Raw genomic sequence first — 16,479 nt, 5'->3', positions numbered from 1 at the left:
CAAATATATTGTGGAATAAAGAACTTAGATCATTTTTGTGTATGTTCAATAATGTCTACTCTCTAATTTTATAATGGTATCAGAGAAATACTAGATTGATTCCCTCTATGGGTTGGAGAAATCCCATAGAAATGGAGAATAGAGTGTTATGATTTTGTGTATGATTGGTTTGTCGAAAGAAATATATTCTTTCTTCATCAAACTGTTAAGCAATGGGCCATTCCTATGAGTTTATGTGAAATGAAGTTGATATGTGAAGCAGTTATGACTAAGCTATGTGTTAAGGTTAAAGTTTATTTTGAATGGTGACAATCATAAGGAAGTAGTTGGAGCATCAAGGAATGGATGTTGGGAGGCCCAGTCACCCTACGCAGATGACCCATATGTCGAGAACGATTTAGTTTGATGTGTACCATTAGTGAGAAATCAGTGGGGTCAACAATATGATGCAATTGTAGGTCGCACTAGAGTGTGATGTTAATTGGTATATAAATCGTCCATTTTTCCATCCTTTGGTGTACATGAGCATGTCATCGCTAGTAAAGAAAGGTGCTCTCTCTGTCTATATTTTGAAGAGAAGATTTTACTATCATTATGTTTAATAGATCAAAAGAGATGAGATGGTGTTTGTTTTTTGTCTTGTAAAATGCATGGGATGTCCTAAATATGGTTGTTTCTCATTGGATGGAGAACTCCTGACACCTATGCCACTCTTCCATGGTGCCAAGTTTGGGAAGGTTTCCATGACCACAACATTGCCTCCCAAATCCAAGGAAAGTTGGAAAGACAAATATCCATTTCCAACAATGTGAAGTTCATGAACAATTGAATCATTTTGAGAAGAGTGTGACCTTTAATTCACTTTAGGGTTGGGTAGAAAACCATATATTGATTCACTTAAATTCTATTGAGAATTATTGGTAGTTACAACACTTTTTTACCAAATCCTTTCTTGTGAGGGCTTCATTGTTGAAGTCAAAGAATTAGGGGAGCAGATGCTTGAATTACCAAATTACTGTTTAGTTTGTTCAATGGGAGAACTTAGGATTCAAGCAATATACCACTATACCATATTCAAAATATTCAAACAATATAACACTAGCAGGCGATGCCAAACATGTGAGTTGGGTGGCATTATCGATTGATGAATAAAATTTCTTGCGATGAGAACAATTGAAGAATTATGAGAAGGATCCTTGGATGAAAGAGGTTCCTAGGAATAATGGCGAGTAGATCCATGACTCAATCATATTCTTTGTTGTAGTTTACACTTAGGATGCTTATGCAGGTTTACACCATTGGAAACCTGATGAGAACTATACTTGGTGAGTGAATATTTTGGGATATATTGATGTACATATTCCTGAACTATACTTTTATAGAGAAAATCTACCATATGGCGTGATGGGAAAGGGTTGAACTACACTAGTTGTGGAAGTAGGTTCTTGTTGTCATAGGTATATTTGTTTTTGCAAGAGGCTTGTAGATTTGGTAGTTTGGATAAGGCCAAATTTTTATTTTTGCATGGTGTGAAGGCGATCTGTTGTTCAATGAAGTTGCATTGGGTGAAAGTAAGAAAAACTTGAGTTGAAGGAGTCCTCAGACATTGAGTTCAACTCTTAGTGACATTACATCCATCCCTAGCTAACAATTTCTTTAGATTTATTTGGAGTTTGGAAGACAAACCTATAAATCGATAAAACTCCAAAGAAGAACAAGTTATTGATGATACTCATAAATGCTTTGGAATCAGAAGCAGTTAAACTTAATGCAGCTAACTCAAGCGGTTTGATTAGAATTAGCTACTTTGAATCCAAGACAACAATTGAATTTTGAAAAGCGAATGAAGACTAAAGAGACTCTAGAGTGGATGGTAATGTTGAAGTGCAGGTAAGTGAAGAGGATTTTTTATTTAATTGGTTCATAAAAAGAAAGATATACATGTCATGCGTTATTATCTTTTGCTAATATATTTAATGCGGCAATAGTTTTTTTGGTGATCAAAATATCATTCAGAGTAGACTAAGTGAGAAGGGTGGTCCAAAGAAATGGGTTCTAAATACAATCTTTGTCTCCATGAATTGTTTATTGAGTGGTGAATTGTAAGTCCTAACTGGAATATGCATAGAAAATGTAAGACTGTGTTGATGGTGTTGGACCTGCCAACAATTAGGGGATCTCCCCAATGTGAAGTCCTAATTAAACCTCACATGATTTGGTCTAGGAGTCTGATCAGGTATAAAGGCCCAGTTGCTGAATTCTTAAAGATTTTCCTTGGCTCTAACTGTCAGTAAGAGAGAGAGGGATGCAATGGTGTCTTCAAAAAGCAAGAAGGTGTTCGTGGTGAGTCTTTAGTTGCAACTGTGTCAAGGTTCTTCTATTGCAAAAAGGGGAGAAAAGTGAGCCTATAAGTGAGAGGTTATAATACTAACTAAGAAGAGACACACATGAACCATAAGGATCCATCTAACATGCAGGGAAATAGTCCACTTTGGATCTGCCGATGGTTACAACCAACAAATGAAGAAAGATCCTTCTAATATCCTATGAAATAGTCCACAAGGACAGGACAATAATAAAAACCATTACAACACATTCTCAATAAGAAAAGTACTAAAATTACAGAAAGAGTTCAACTATCTTAGCACATGTTGAAGAAAACTTGAAATACAAACATCCGCAGAATAGTCTTACAAACATTCATAGTCCATGCATGAATAACGTAGTGGTCTTGAAGGCTTTTCTTATTAAGTAAAAGCTCCAAGACACATGTTTACAATGTACATCACTAGCTCGAGCAGTGGAGCATTGGAGCCACTCCTTGCTCCTCAAAGAAATATCTTATCTCTCTAATGCCTTGTGGGAGGAGCCAAGGTGAAAAGCCCTTTCTTCATATAATGAAGGAGTATATATAACCAAGGGTGAATCTTTGACTACCCTCATTATTGTTTGACTTCCTATTACTTTTCAACTTACATGACTCTTTACATTCCATGTGTACTTTATACTTCCACTTTACAATATATTTTGAATACAATATACATGATCCACAATAGTGATGTGGCATATGACCACTCATGACATGACATGACATGAAATTGCTGACATGGACTACTTGATGATGTGGCAATGTCAAGTCACTGTTGCTGCTAAGTGTTGGATGTCTTATTGAAGATGATTTTTCTTCACCTCTGGATGGCTTGGTGATGCGAAATATTCAATGATCTCCAACCTTGGATGGTGGTCGCAAACTATTGTCCCTTTGCTTTCTCTTGATCGATCAACTTGTAAGCTCAACTACAAGAGAGGATTTAGGAATTCTTACCTCCTTCTTCTCCTTCTCCATCATCTTTCCATGACATGATAGGGTACATGTTCTTGCAGTTCACTCATGATGAGATGACATCAATCTGAAAACTCCCTAGTCTAGGATGATGCATTCTGATCCACCAATTGAGCATGGAACAAGTGACAAACTTGGAAGAGGGACTCAATGACTGCACAGTGCACAGTTCCAGAAACTAGGGGAAAATCTTGAGCTCTGAGACTATGTAGTGCGTAGCTCAGGAAGGCTTGAGGACAAGACTACACAATTTCCTAAGCTAGTGGGGACAGGCTAAGGGAATGGACACTCGGAGAGCTAACTATGTAGTTTTTGGAGTCAAGGGAGGTTGGACTACTGCACAGGTGCATAGATCAAGGACTCAGGGGATGAACTTCAGGCTTAAGGATGTGAAGTGTGTAGTTTAAGCCAGGTTGGAGGACATGATTGTGCAATTCTAGAGGTCAAGGCTAAGGCTTGGGTAAAGAAATACGCAGTGAAACAATCTTGGGAGATAGGAATTGTGCATTTCACAGTGCCAAGTAGCAAGTTCATAGCTAGGGGTCTAATAATATGTAGTGCATAGCTCAAGAGAGGCCCACAGAGACTAGGTTGATCAATCGGGAAGTTTTTCCAAAAATGGCTAAGTGTGGGATCTTGAGATAGGTGATGAATTTTGATTGTAATCATACACTTAAAATACTTTAACGACATGACACCATAGATCATCTGAACATATGAACAAATAATTTCCCTCCGTGTGACAGCTTTATGGTAAGGTACGACAAGTGTGAAACTTAAGATGGACTTTGGGACGACCCTGACGACACTTGCGCGACAGTGCTCAGAACTTTGTGCATGAGTGTGACAAATGTTTACATAGTTATAAAAACTCATATACACAAAGAAAAACTTTTGAAACTATCAGAATAAGCTTTTAAACGTTGCGCGATAGCCAAACATGACAAAACATGATAGCTAATCCCACATGAAAAGGCGAACAAAACACTACAAGAAAGCTCACGAAATAAGCTCTAATGTTTGTGAAAAAAATGTACAAGGTCAAGGAAGGCTCAGAAATTGAGTGTAAGACAAAATTTTGGAGGGTGTTGTAGTAGCTACAACAGACTGAGATGGATAAATCTTGTATCTAGACTATAGACTACTTACGTAGATATCTAGTGAGTACAATAGATGGCACCTATGTATCTTGATATATGGAAGTGGATTCATAGGATGAATAGTTTCTCAGTCTTCATGATTAAATTGATATTAGATCCTGGAGTGCAACAACTTCCCGGTGTATCTGGGGTATCAAGACTATGTTTGTTTTCAATCTTTCTTGTGATTACAATTGCTTAGGTGAAGAGAGCAACATGGACACTTTCTAAGGTGGAAGTGATTTTCATTTTTCTTGCTTGAGAAATCCAAGTGTTGGTTGCAAGTTGAATTTTTGTAGTGGAATGATGAGGTTTCATTAGAGAGGATAAAAGGGTCCTAGATACAACAAAATATATTTAGATTTTGGCCCTAGGAAAGCATGTCATGGTTCCTATTGAAACATTATGGAAATAGAGAGTATTGTTTGTGGCAACAAAAAAGGTTGAATGAAGATGTACAACAAAAGTAAATTGTGTGAATGTTTGAAATAAAATAGACTTATGACCATGATGTAATGTGTTCCACATGTTGTAGCAAGTCTATAATATCATGTTTAAATTGATGTATTAGTCCTTGAAAATTTTTGTGCGTGTTATCTTCATGAGATGTGTTGTATCTGCCTCTATATAACATGAAAAGGACATATCATTGTAATAGTTGGATAGGCATGCATACACATTTATCATGTGCCCATTATAATGAATTTATCTACTTTAGTTCATTAGCTTCTATTAGGGATTTATTTAACACTCTGAAGAATGGGGCATGTGTTGGCTAGATACACTTGAGTGGACCATATTAGTTGTATACTCTATGAGGTGAAGTTTTATAGTCAGGGGGAGTTCACCAAGAATTTTAATGAACCATGTATGTGAAGAACATCCTACTAAACTAGTGGTTGCAATAGTGAGGTATCCATGAATTTCGATGGAGGATTGTTCCTTTATATGAATGTCAATAGTTTGGTGATGTTTGTAAGATCCTAAACAATTAACTTTTCAATATATTTTGCACATTATAGTGTCCTAAAAATGATTCAACATAGAATAAGGAACAAAAAGAGATGTGAGAAAGAAAAATTCAACCACTTATTTATAGTTTAACTCTAAAAATGTTACATGCCCATACAAGTAAAATTGAAGCCCCTGTGAATGGCATGCATGACTGCTCATCAAATAACTAAGCTAAAATATTGAAGCACTCTTTTGAATCCTATATGGATCCACCCAACATAGATCACTATGGGGTTTTTGTCCTGTGATCAAACTGGAACTGACCAAGCCAATTTCTCAAGAAAGCACGATAAGATATACAAACTTAGGATGCCCCAAATTCCTAGCTCCTATCCCCTTTTATATGCTTGATGGACTTTATAGAAACCTTATTTTATTGTTTCCCTCAAAAAACAAAGGCAGATAGCATGGGAAAATACCATGGTAAATATCATGGGTAGATTTCATCCATATTGACCATATTAAGAAAAGGGAATATTACAATGTTCGCATGATCGAGGTACAAGGTGAAAATGCTAGGTTAGATGAGAGGATGACTTTGTTGGTTATAAGGATTTTAGTTTGTAGTTATGTGTTTCTTGCATGGAGGAAGATGTTCAAGACCTTAGCCAATGAAGGTTACGGTAGGTAGTTGTTAAGGGGGAGTGTTAGAACATGTAACTATTTCTTGTCATGAATCCGCGATCATATATTTAATTATTGAACTATTGGTGATTGTTGGTAAAGTTCTAGTCTCTACTAAGAGTCTCTTCCTATTAGTTCGGAGGTCATTGAAGCCTAGTAGGATGAGAGATGCTCTCCAACCAGTTAGCTTCCTATATTGACTATGGTTGAGATATTGTCTAAAATATGTGATTGTCTCCAAGATAGTTTCCCTACCTTAAGGTAGCATTTCATATATTTGTATTTGTATAATTACATTGTGGAATAGAGTGCTCTAGGCATTTTTTATGTGATCAATAGTGTCTATTCTGGTATTTTATCATGAAAGACAACATATCTATCTATATACATGGATTTGACTCCTAAAGTTTACTAAGACATATATATATGAAATGGTTAGGTTTTTACATTAATTTCAAGTTGTTTCAAGGACAAAGCCTTTTACATATGCAACTGGATCTTCATCAATTGAAATAAAATGTCTAAAAATGACTTGATTTCTTACTACAGTGTCTGCATACGACAAATCTAAGATAATATTGCATATAAACATTCCAAAAGACTCATAAATCTAATGCATATTTGCAATAGATGGTTTAAAACAAGAAGAAAACAAGCATGAATTGGTCGAACCAGGTTCATGATTAACTTCTACATTATCCTCGTCAGACTGCCTTAGTAGTGCTGGAGCAGGAACCTAGATCTCTTTCTTCACCTCAACATCTCTCTTCCAAGCCAACTATTGTTGCACCATTCCCACTCAAGGATCCCACGGTGGTTTCATTCAATGAACCTTTGACATATCACATGCATTCATGAAATATTAAACAATACCCTTAATTTAATTACATATTGGAAAATATCTCTAAAAATCATATCATATAACCCCTAGCAATACAAGATATTATAGGTATCCATTTTTCATTAACATTTTTTAGACCTTTTTATATTTTTCATTAACTTGTAAGGTTTAATTGAAAATAATATATATATATATATATATATATATATATATATATATATATATATAATTGACATATAGTAAATAAATATACATTTTATAAATAATTTATATAATTATATAATTATCTAAAATAATAAAATTTATACTTTTATTATATTTAAAAAATATAAAATATAAAAAATAAAAAATTATATATATATATATATGAAAGTTAATTTTAATTTCTTTAATTATATATGATATAAAAAATTTTAATTCAAAATACTACTTTGGTTCATTGTAAGATAGAACCACAACGAGGTTCTGAGATGGCAATGATTAGGGTTTGCGCAAACGTTTTACTGAATGTCGCCGCGTCGGTTCCCAAATTCGCCGTAGGGGCCGAAGGCGCTTCAGAGTTTGGGGAAACGGTGCCCGCTGTTGAGAGGGCGGCCTTTCTGCAATCAATCTCAGAGAAATGGCCGGCAAGTCGAAGATTAACGGTTCAAACACACCCAGAAATGTGCGGCTACGCGGGTATGGGGTCTCCTGTCTCAAGGATTTGCGTGAGTATGGATGGGCATCGTAATACAAGCCCACAGAACGACTGCGGGGCGAATACAACAACGGCAGATCCCTCTTCGGCGTGGACAAATGAGGAGGTTTTCCATGCGCAGAAGATTGAGGTTATCAAATGCGTCCCTGAACAAAAAGGTGTGCATGAAGTATGGTGTTTAGATGCCAGGCATAGTCAACCCCTGAGCGCACAAGGAATCGGCAGGGGAAGTATGCATGTTGCAGATAACCCCTTTCCTACACCACGCGGGACCAAACCCTGCAGTTTTGGCCTAGATCTTTACGATCTAGCCTATATCCAAGCACAGGTCGACCCTAGGCAGCAGCCCGAAGGCTTCAATCATAGATCGGGTCGAACTCCTGCAGATCTTGACATGCAAAAGGAAAAACGAGCAAAATCAGGGCCAGATCTGGAAGTTTGCCTACAACCAGAGCAGGTAAAAACTTTTTGTTTTCAGATTCTGATTAAACCCCCACAGGGGAAAACTCGTTTAGTATGGGTCCATGCAGGAAGCACTTCTCTGCAGTTGAAACAACAAATCTGGGCAGAAATGGGATATCCCGTGCAGATCCAACACCTGGTCAGTGGTAGGCGGTCACTCCAGGACTGTAGATCGATGGAAAGCTATGAGATTGGGCCAGGATCCATTATTACTTTAAACTTCAGATTGAGAGGAGGGGCTCCACCTCAAGGACAGCAAAACGGAGACAAGGGGAAAAAAACTGCATCCTACAAAAACATTCTTCAGGGCAGCAGAGACGCAGGGCCATCTTCAGATCCAAGCAGAAACGTACCCAGGCCATACATTGTAGATCAGGCAGAACAAACCCCAGCTTTAAATCTAGATTCTACAGGGCTTGACGATTTCGTCAAATCCTATGAAACACAAGCTCTAATCTGCCGATTTAACAGCTATTGGCCCAAACCCTTGGATCTATTCCATTGGATTTTTACCAGATGGACCATGGAATGTGAGATTCACCTATGTTCTAAGGGGTTTTTTATCGTAAAATTTACATCCCAGGAAGTCAGAGATACAGTCATCAGTACAGGGCCATGGTTCTGGGGTACTTCGGGGCTGTTTATGACCCCATGGTTCCCAGATTTTGATCCAAACAAAATGACTGTAACCAAAATGCCAGTCTGGGTCAGACTATACAATCTTCCTTTGCACTTCTGGAACGATCGAGTCTTGGAAGGCATTGGAAACAGTATAGGGAAATACATTAAAACAGATCTGGAAAGGATTGATGATAGGATCTATACTTTCGCACGTATTTGTGTGGAAGTAGATTTAAGTAAAGGGCTGCCGGACAGTATAAGGCTGATCTACAAACAACAAAACTGGCAGCAAGTACTAGATTATGAAAACACCGCCTTCAGATGCAGGCTATGTAGGCAGACAGGACACCTGCAAAGCACATGCCCAGAAGCAAAGAAAACCAACAAGAAGCAGAAAGGGAAGCAGAAGAAAGGATGGCAATTCTCACCTCCAGATTCTGAGGAAGAAGAGTCAGAAGCAGAGGAGGAAGTGACCCCTGCAGAGAAGACTGAGATATCACAAGAAATGGAGAATCAGAAGGGAACCAGTCCACATGACAAGACAGAGATGACAAGGGTGGATCCAAGCATGGGAGGCATCAAACGTCATCACCACTTTGATACTTCAGACTCAGAAAAAGAAACCATCCCACAGAATGCAGAAACACAGATAGTCATAGCTTCGATCGAACCCTCTCAAGGAGAGTGGCGTAAGGTCGAAAAGAAAAAAGGGAGAAAAACTTGAAGCGCGAATCTCACCTGCAGCCGGAATTTTTGTTTCTGTTTCTTTTTTCTCTCTCTTTCCTCTCTTCTCATTTTCTCTTTTTTCTTATGCACGTTAGCCTCCTAACGTTGCGGGGGGTGCGAAAGCACTCGAGCCTGAGTGGCATATGCTAGTGTAACTTTCATTATTTTTTTAATAAAAGTTACTGCTTTTTCCTTTGGAAAAAATGATATAAAAAATTTAACCACAAGTTTTTTATTATTCTATTTTCATATTTTATATTTCAGATTCAAGTGAAGTCATTCTCAATTACTCTAATAGACTTGATCTATATTAGAATTAGAGTGGGAGAAGTTTGATTTTTAATTAAATAAATAGCTAAGGTTTGTTTAAATATTCTTCATCTTATACATAATATAAGTGTTTAGAAATAATTTTTCAATTTCAATATGGATTCTACTTGATAGATGTATCTCATTCTAAAATATAATTATAAATATTATAACACACACCACTATCCCATCCATGTTTAATTCCATGTTCGCCCATTTCATTGTTTCATTACAAATACATACCTAATAGTGAGTGTTGAATGTCTCATTTATTTATTTGTAAACTTCTCAAAGCCCATATACTGTAACAAATACATTAATGCCATATCTTGAAATCACTTTGTTTTTAATTTCTTTTAACGCTGTGGGAATCGAGATGGGTTAAAACCATCTACCTTCTATTTCCCCACGTGCACGCAATGTCTTTGCCAAGAAGTAGCACCATTTCCCTGCATATTTTCAACCTAACTTATACGCATTTTCTACTCATTCGTTGGGAGGTGCCCATTTTTCCTCTTAAATATCTTACATGCATTACCATTCTCAACTGCATGTTACAATCCCAACCAGGATTTGCCATAAAAACTCTAATAGGGAGACATATGGTGAGAGAAAATATACATTCACATAAAGCATATGTCCAATTTCCATACAATGAAATGACTAGTCAACGTATTTAAATAAATTAAATACTCGAGCTATAATTTATTTAATATTTATATATCCGAGGATTAGTAAATTTTGGAAAAAAACAATTGATTGAATTACTAGTCATTGTTGGTAGATTTCTAGCTTCTAAGAGGAGTTTTCTCTTATGAGTTAGGATGTTGTTCCTATTATTTAGGAAGTTGTTGAGATTTGGTTGGATGATATATTCTCTCTAACTAGTTAGCTTCCTTATGGTTTATTTTATTAATTGTGTTATTATGTCCAAGATAGTTTCCTCATCTTGAAGCAACGTTTTATGTATTTATATTTGTACCAATAAATTGTGGAATAAAGAACTTAGATCATTTTGTGTATGTTCAATAATGTCTACTCTCTAATTTTATAATGGTATCAGAGGAATACTAGATTGATTCCCTCTATGGGTTGGAGAAATCCCATAGAAATGGAGAAATGGAGAATAGAGTGTTATGATTTTGTGTATGATTGGTTTGTCCAAAGCAATATATTGTTTCTTCATCAAACTGTTAAGCAATGGGCCGTTGCTATGAGTTTACGTGAAACAAAGTTGATATGTGAAGTGGTTATCACTGAGCTATGTGTTAAGGTTAATGTTTATTCTGAATGGTGACAATCATAAGGAAGTAGTTGGAGCATCAAGGAATGGATGTTGGGAGGCCTAGTCACCCTACGCGAATGACCCATATGTCGAGAAAGATTTTGTTTGATGTGTACCATTGGTTAGAAATTAGTAGGGTAAACGATTTGATGCAATTGTAGGTCGCACTAGAGTAAGAGGTTAAGTGGTATATAACTTGTCCATTTTTCCATCCTTTGGTGTATATGAGCATGTCATCGCTCGTAAAGAAAGGTGCTCTCTCTGTCTATATTTTGAAGAGAAGCTTTTCTTTTCATTGTGTTTAGCAGATCAAAAAAGAAGTGAAGGTGTTTATTTTTTGTCTTGTAAAATTCATGGGATGTCCTAAATATGGTTGTTTCTCATTGGATGGAGGACTCATGACATTTATGCCACTCTTCCATGGTGCCAAGTTTGGGAAGGTTTCCATTACCACAACATTGCCTCCCAAATCCAAGGAAAGTTGGAAAGACAAATATCCATTTCCAACAATGTGAAGTTCGTGAACAATTAAATCATTTTGAGAAGAGTGTGACCTTTAATTCACATGAGGATTGGGTAGAAAACCATATATTGAATCACTTAAATTCTATTGAGAATTCTTGGTAGCCGCAACACCCTTTTACCAAATACTTTCTTGTGAGGGCTAAATTAATGAAGTCAAAGAATTGGGGCAGCAATCGCTTGAATTACCAAATGACTATTTAGTTTGTTCAATGTGAGAACTTAGGATTCAAGAAATATACCACTATACCAGATTCAAAATATTCAAACAATATACCACTAGCAGTCGATGCCAAAGACCTGAGTTGTGTGGCATTATGGATCGATGAATATAATTTCTTACGATGAGAACAATTGAAGGATTATGAGAAGGATCCTTGGATGAAAGAGGTTCCTAGGAATAATGGTGAGTATATCCATGACTCAATCATATTCTTTGTTGTAGTTTACGAATAGGATGCTTGTGCGGGTCTACACCATTGGAAACTTGATGAGAACTCTACATGGTGAGTGAAGATGTTTAGATATATTGATGTACATATTCCCGAATTGTACTTTTACAGATAAAATCTAGCATATGGTGCGATGGGAAAGGATTGAACTGCACTAGTCGTGGAAGTAGGTGCTTGTTGTCATAGGTATATTTGTTGTTGCAGGAGGCTTGCGGATTTGGAAGTCCGGATAAGGCAAAAGTTTTATTTATGCATGGTGTGAAGGCAATCCCTTATTCAATGAAGTTGCGTTAGGTGAAACTAAGAAAAATTTGAGTTAAAGGAGTCCTCAAACATTGAGTTCAACTCTTAGTGACATTGCATTCATCCCTAGCTAACAATTTCTTTAGATTTATTTGGAGTTTGGGAAGACGAACCTGCAAATCGATATGGGAATTATACAATTTGCTAGAATTGATTACAACAATTTTTTACTTGAAAACTCCAAAGAAGAATAAGTTATTGATGGTACTCATAAATTCTTTGGAATCAGAAGCAGTTACATTTTGTAGAAATTCTGCAAATTCACTACAAATCTACCTCTGAGATCTATGTAGAAAATCTGACTGTAGATTAACTCGATAATGCAATATACCAAAGCAAAATACTATAATCTACTTCTACTATCAAATTTTTTGAAGCTTAAAGATCGATTTGAATCAGAGTTGAACACATATAGCCAGAAGAAGAAGAATCAATGCACATGAAACACAAAAATACTCAGGGGAAAGCCTCAACTAAAAACCCCACTATATCTATTCTCATACAAGGTGGAAATACATCAGAATTATACAAAGCCTTAGCTCTCATAGCCAGCCAGCTCTCAATACAATCCTCTTGGATGCTGACAGGCAATCAAAGATTCTCACAAGACTTCTCCTCTGCCCTCCAAGCCCCTATTTCCTTGCGCAATTACCTCTGGGATGATCTCCTTCACCCAGTGTAACACTACTCCCACACACTGCTCTAACACATTGTCAGAACTGTGCAATCCTCAAGGAACTTTACCTTGACTGCATGGATGAGTTTCCTTTATAGGAAAACACATGTAACTGATAGTAACATTTCCTTGACATTTAGCTCAACTGGATCTTTCTTAGAATAGACATGCATGAGTTACTGATAAGAGAATCTTCAGTTATTTGGAGTACACTGGTTGAGTGCATGCATGCATCATCTGATTGATAACCCACAATTAGTTCCTCAAACAGTTTGGAACTAATTTAACTGGACTTAACTTAGTAAACTAAGCTAACTGATTTCAACTCAAATATAGCTCAATCTTATCTCCTTAATTAAGGGATAATCTCCTTAATTTAAGGGATAACTGTTGCATGACAGCAGAAAGACTTCTAACTTGAATTTTTGCAACTAATTAATCCATAATGAATTAATTAATTATTTCCAAGCAGCTGGTGAGACTAAATTCGAATTTAATTCACATTTTTAATTCAAGGACAAAGTAAATTTGGAATATTCTGGATTCTATTTTTATCATTTCTTGTTGCTATTTTCAACACTCCCTCTCAACAACAAAGGAATCAAACTCAATCCCGATCCTGAACCTTTGGAATGTTATGCATGCAACACTTCTCTCTATTTTTGTTGCTCCAACAACTCTAGAAACAAAAAAAACATCCAACCTGAATCAGAATGATGCCTCTATCATCAAAGTCTCTAACTACTATTGCCTTTGTCGACTGAAAACTATGTGCTTCTACTGACTCAACCTTTCTGCACTATTGTCAATCCTTCCCTGTGCTCTTCAGTATCTGACTGCTCTAGCCTCTGTCACTTTGATCTTTGACTGCATCAATCCCACTGATTCCTCCCGCTACTCTGTACTTTTGGATCCCATAGCAAGGTACGATCCATGAGATAAAACCTCTCAATGGACCCTTCCCAATTTCAGCCTTCTTGAGACTATTACTTCACATTGCCCCACCCCACGCCTCAAGGTATGGCTACATGTGATCCCTCTGCCCACTTCTGCAATTGTGCCTCCTCCACAATTCTCTAGGACTTCTTCTGGGACTGCATGTTGAGAGGTAATTTACTCTCCCTCTTAACCACCCAGTCTCTAACATTTGCCTTGCTCCTCAAGGCTTTGCATGCATCTTCAACCTCAAGAGCATACAAGTTCTTGACTCGTGAACCTATCTATTTCACCTGTCTTGTGGTGATGTGTCTAAGAAAAACCTTTCCCTTACTGAAGACAACCTTGTAGCCTTTATCCTCCAACATCGCGACTGATACCAAGTTCTTCTTCAGTCCAGGCACACACTTCACATCTGTCAAGGTGATAACAGCTCCATGCTCCCTCTAAAAAGATACCGTGCCCACTCCTAAAGCACTATACCTTTTGTCATCACCCAGCTCTATGCGCATATTGAGGTCTTTCTCCTCCAAGGTACTAAATAAAATTTTATTGCCGGTCATGTGGAATGAGGCTCCACTGTCAAGATACCAACCACAACCCACCATCGATAACACCATGCATGCGATGAGGATGACGTCCATTTCGAACTGAGAGGTTAATGCCTCACCTTATGGTCCTTCCGAGGATCCCTTCTTGGACTTCTTCGATGGAAAATTAGTCGCATAATGACCCATCTCGTGGCAATTAAAGCATCTCACTTTAGACTTGTCAACCTTCTTCCCTCCATGAGAAGAATTCGATTTGGAATGGGATGCCTTCCCCTTCCCTTTCCTTGCCTTACTTGCTAAGGCCAGATTTTCTTCATCATCATCCTTGGATGAAGAACCATCTCTTGTGCAACTCCTGATCTCCTCCTACATGAGATCCGACCACAGTTGTTCCCAATCCGGCAGTTTCTCCCTTCCATTCATAGAGTCCTGGTAACTATTCCAGCTCTTTGGAAGGCCAAGGAGAGTGAGGCTCACCATATCATCATCGACAGTATTTATTCCCACACTTCCAAGCTCATCTCTACAAGTGGTGAGTTTTTTCAGATATGTGGAAATAGTATTGTCATTCTCCATCTTGATTCTTTGAAGCTTATCCTTGAGTGCCAATTTCCTCTGGTTGCTATTGTTCTAGTAGATGTCCTTCAATGTCTCCCACATTGAATATGGAGTATCCTTCCCATGGAGAGTCGAGACAATATGGTCTTGAACTCCATCAAGGATGATCTGTCTCGCCCTCGCCGCACACTTCTTCAACTCAGCCAACTCTTGTGCATTAGTTGAACCTGGCTTTGGGATTTCTTGATCAATGAAACCCTTCAAGTCGTTGTCTTCTAATACAGCCTCCATGCGATCTTTCCATGCTATGTAATTCAAGCTGCCTTCCAAGGCATACTCGAGTCTCAATCCATAGAACGCCATTGGCCAACCTTGAAGTATGATAAGAATTCGATTTTCACTTGCAACCCTGAACTTCAAACTTCCAATTCTCTTCTTTGTATACTGTTCACAGCTCTGATAAACTCAGCTATGAAACCATGTATAAATTATGTAAATTCTCTACAAATCTACCTCTAATATCTATGTAGAAAATCTGACTGTAGATTAACTCGATAATGCAATATACCAAAGCAAAAATACTATAATCTACTTCTACTATCAAACTTGCAAAAGCTTAAAGATCGAGCTGAATCAGAGCTGAACACATATAACCAGAAGAAGAAGAATCAATTCACATGAAACACATAAAATACTCAGGGGAAAGCCTCAACTAAAAACCCCACTATCTGTATTATCATACAAGGTGGAAATACATCAGAATTATACAAAGTCGTAGCTCTCACAACTAGCCAGCTCTCAGTATAATCCTCCTGGATGCTCACAGGCAATCAAAGCTTCTCACAAGACTTCTCCTCTGCCCTCCAAGCTCGTATTTCCTTGCGTAGTTACCTCTGGAATGATCTTCTTCACCTAGTGTAACACTGCTCTCACACACTGCTCTAACACATTGTCAGAACTGCGTAATCCTCAAGGAACCTTACCTTGACTGCATGAATGAGTTTCCTTTATAGGAAAACACATGCAACTAATAGTAACTTGTCCTTGACATTTAGCTCAACTGGGTCTTTCTCAGAATAGACATGCACGAGTTTTTGATGAGAGAATCTTCAGTTATCTGGAGTACACTGGTTGAGTGCATGCATGCATCAACTCACTGATAACTCACAATTAGTTCCTCAAATATTTTGGAACTAATTTAACTGGACTTAACTCAGTAAATTGAGCTAATTAATTTCAACTCAAATATAACTCAATATTATCTCCTTAATTAAGGGATAATCTCCTTAATTTAAGGGCTAACTGTTGCATGACTGCACAAAGACTTCTAACTTGAATTTCTCTAACTAATTAATCCATAATGAATTAATTAATTATTTCCAAGCAGTTGGTGAGACAAAAGTCGAATTTAATTCACAAT

This window comes from Pinus tabuliformis, chromosome 5_2 (assembly GCF_031772625.1).
Source record: "Pinus tabuliformis cultivar Carrire ecotype Pingquan chromosome 5_2, CPIR1, whole genome shotgun sequence".
In the NCBI taxonomy this organism is placed as follows: domain Eukaryota; kingdom Viridiplantae; phylum Streptophyta; class Pinopsida; order Pinales; family Pinaceae; genus Pinus; species Pinus tabuliformis.
Note: the sequence above shows the minus strand (reverse complement) of the source record.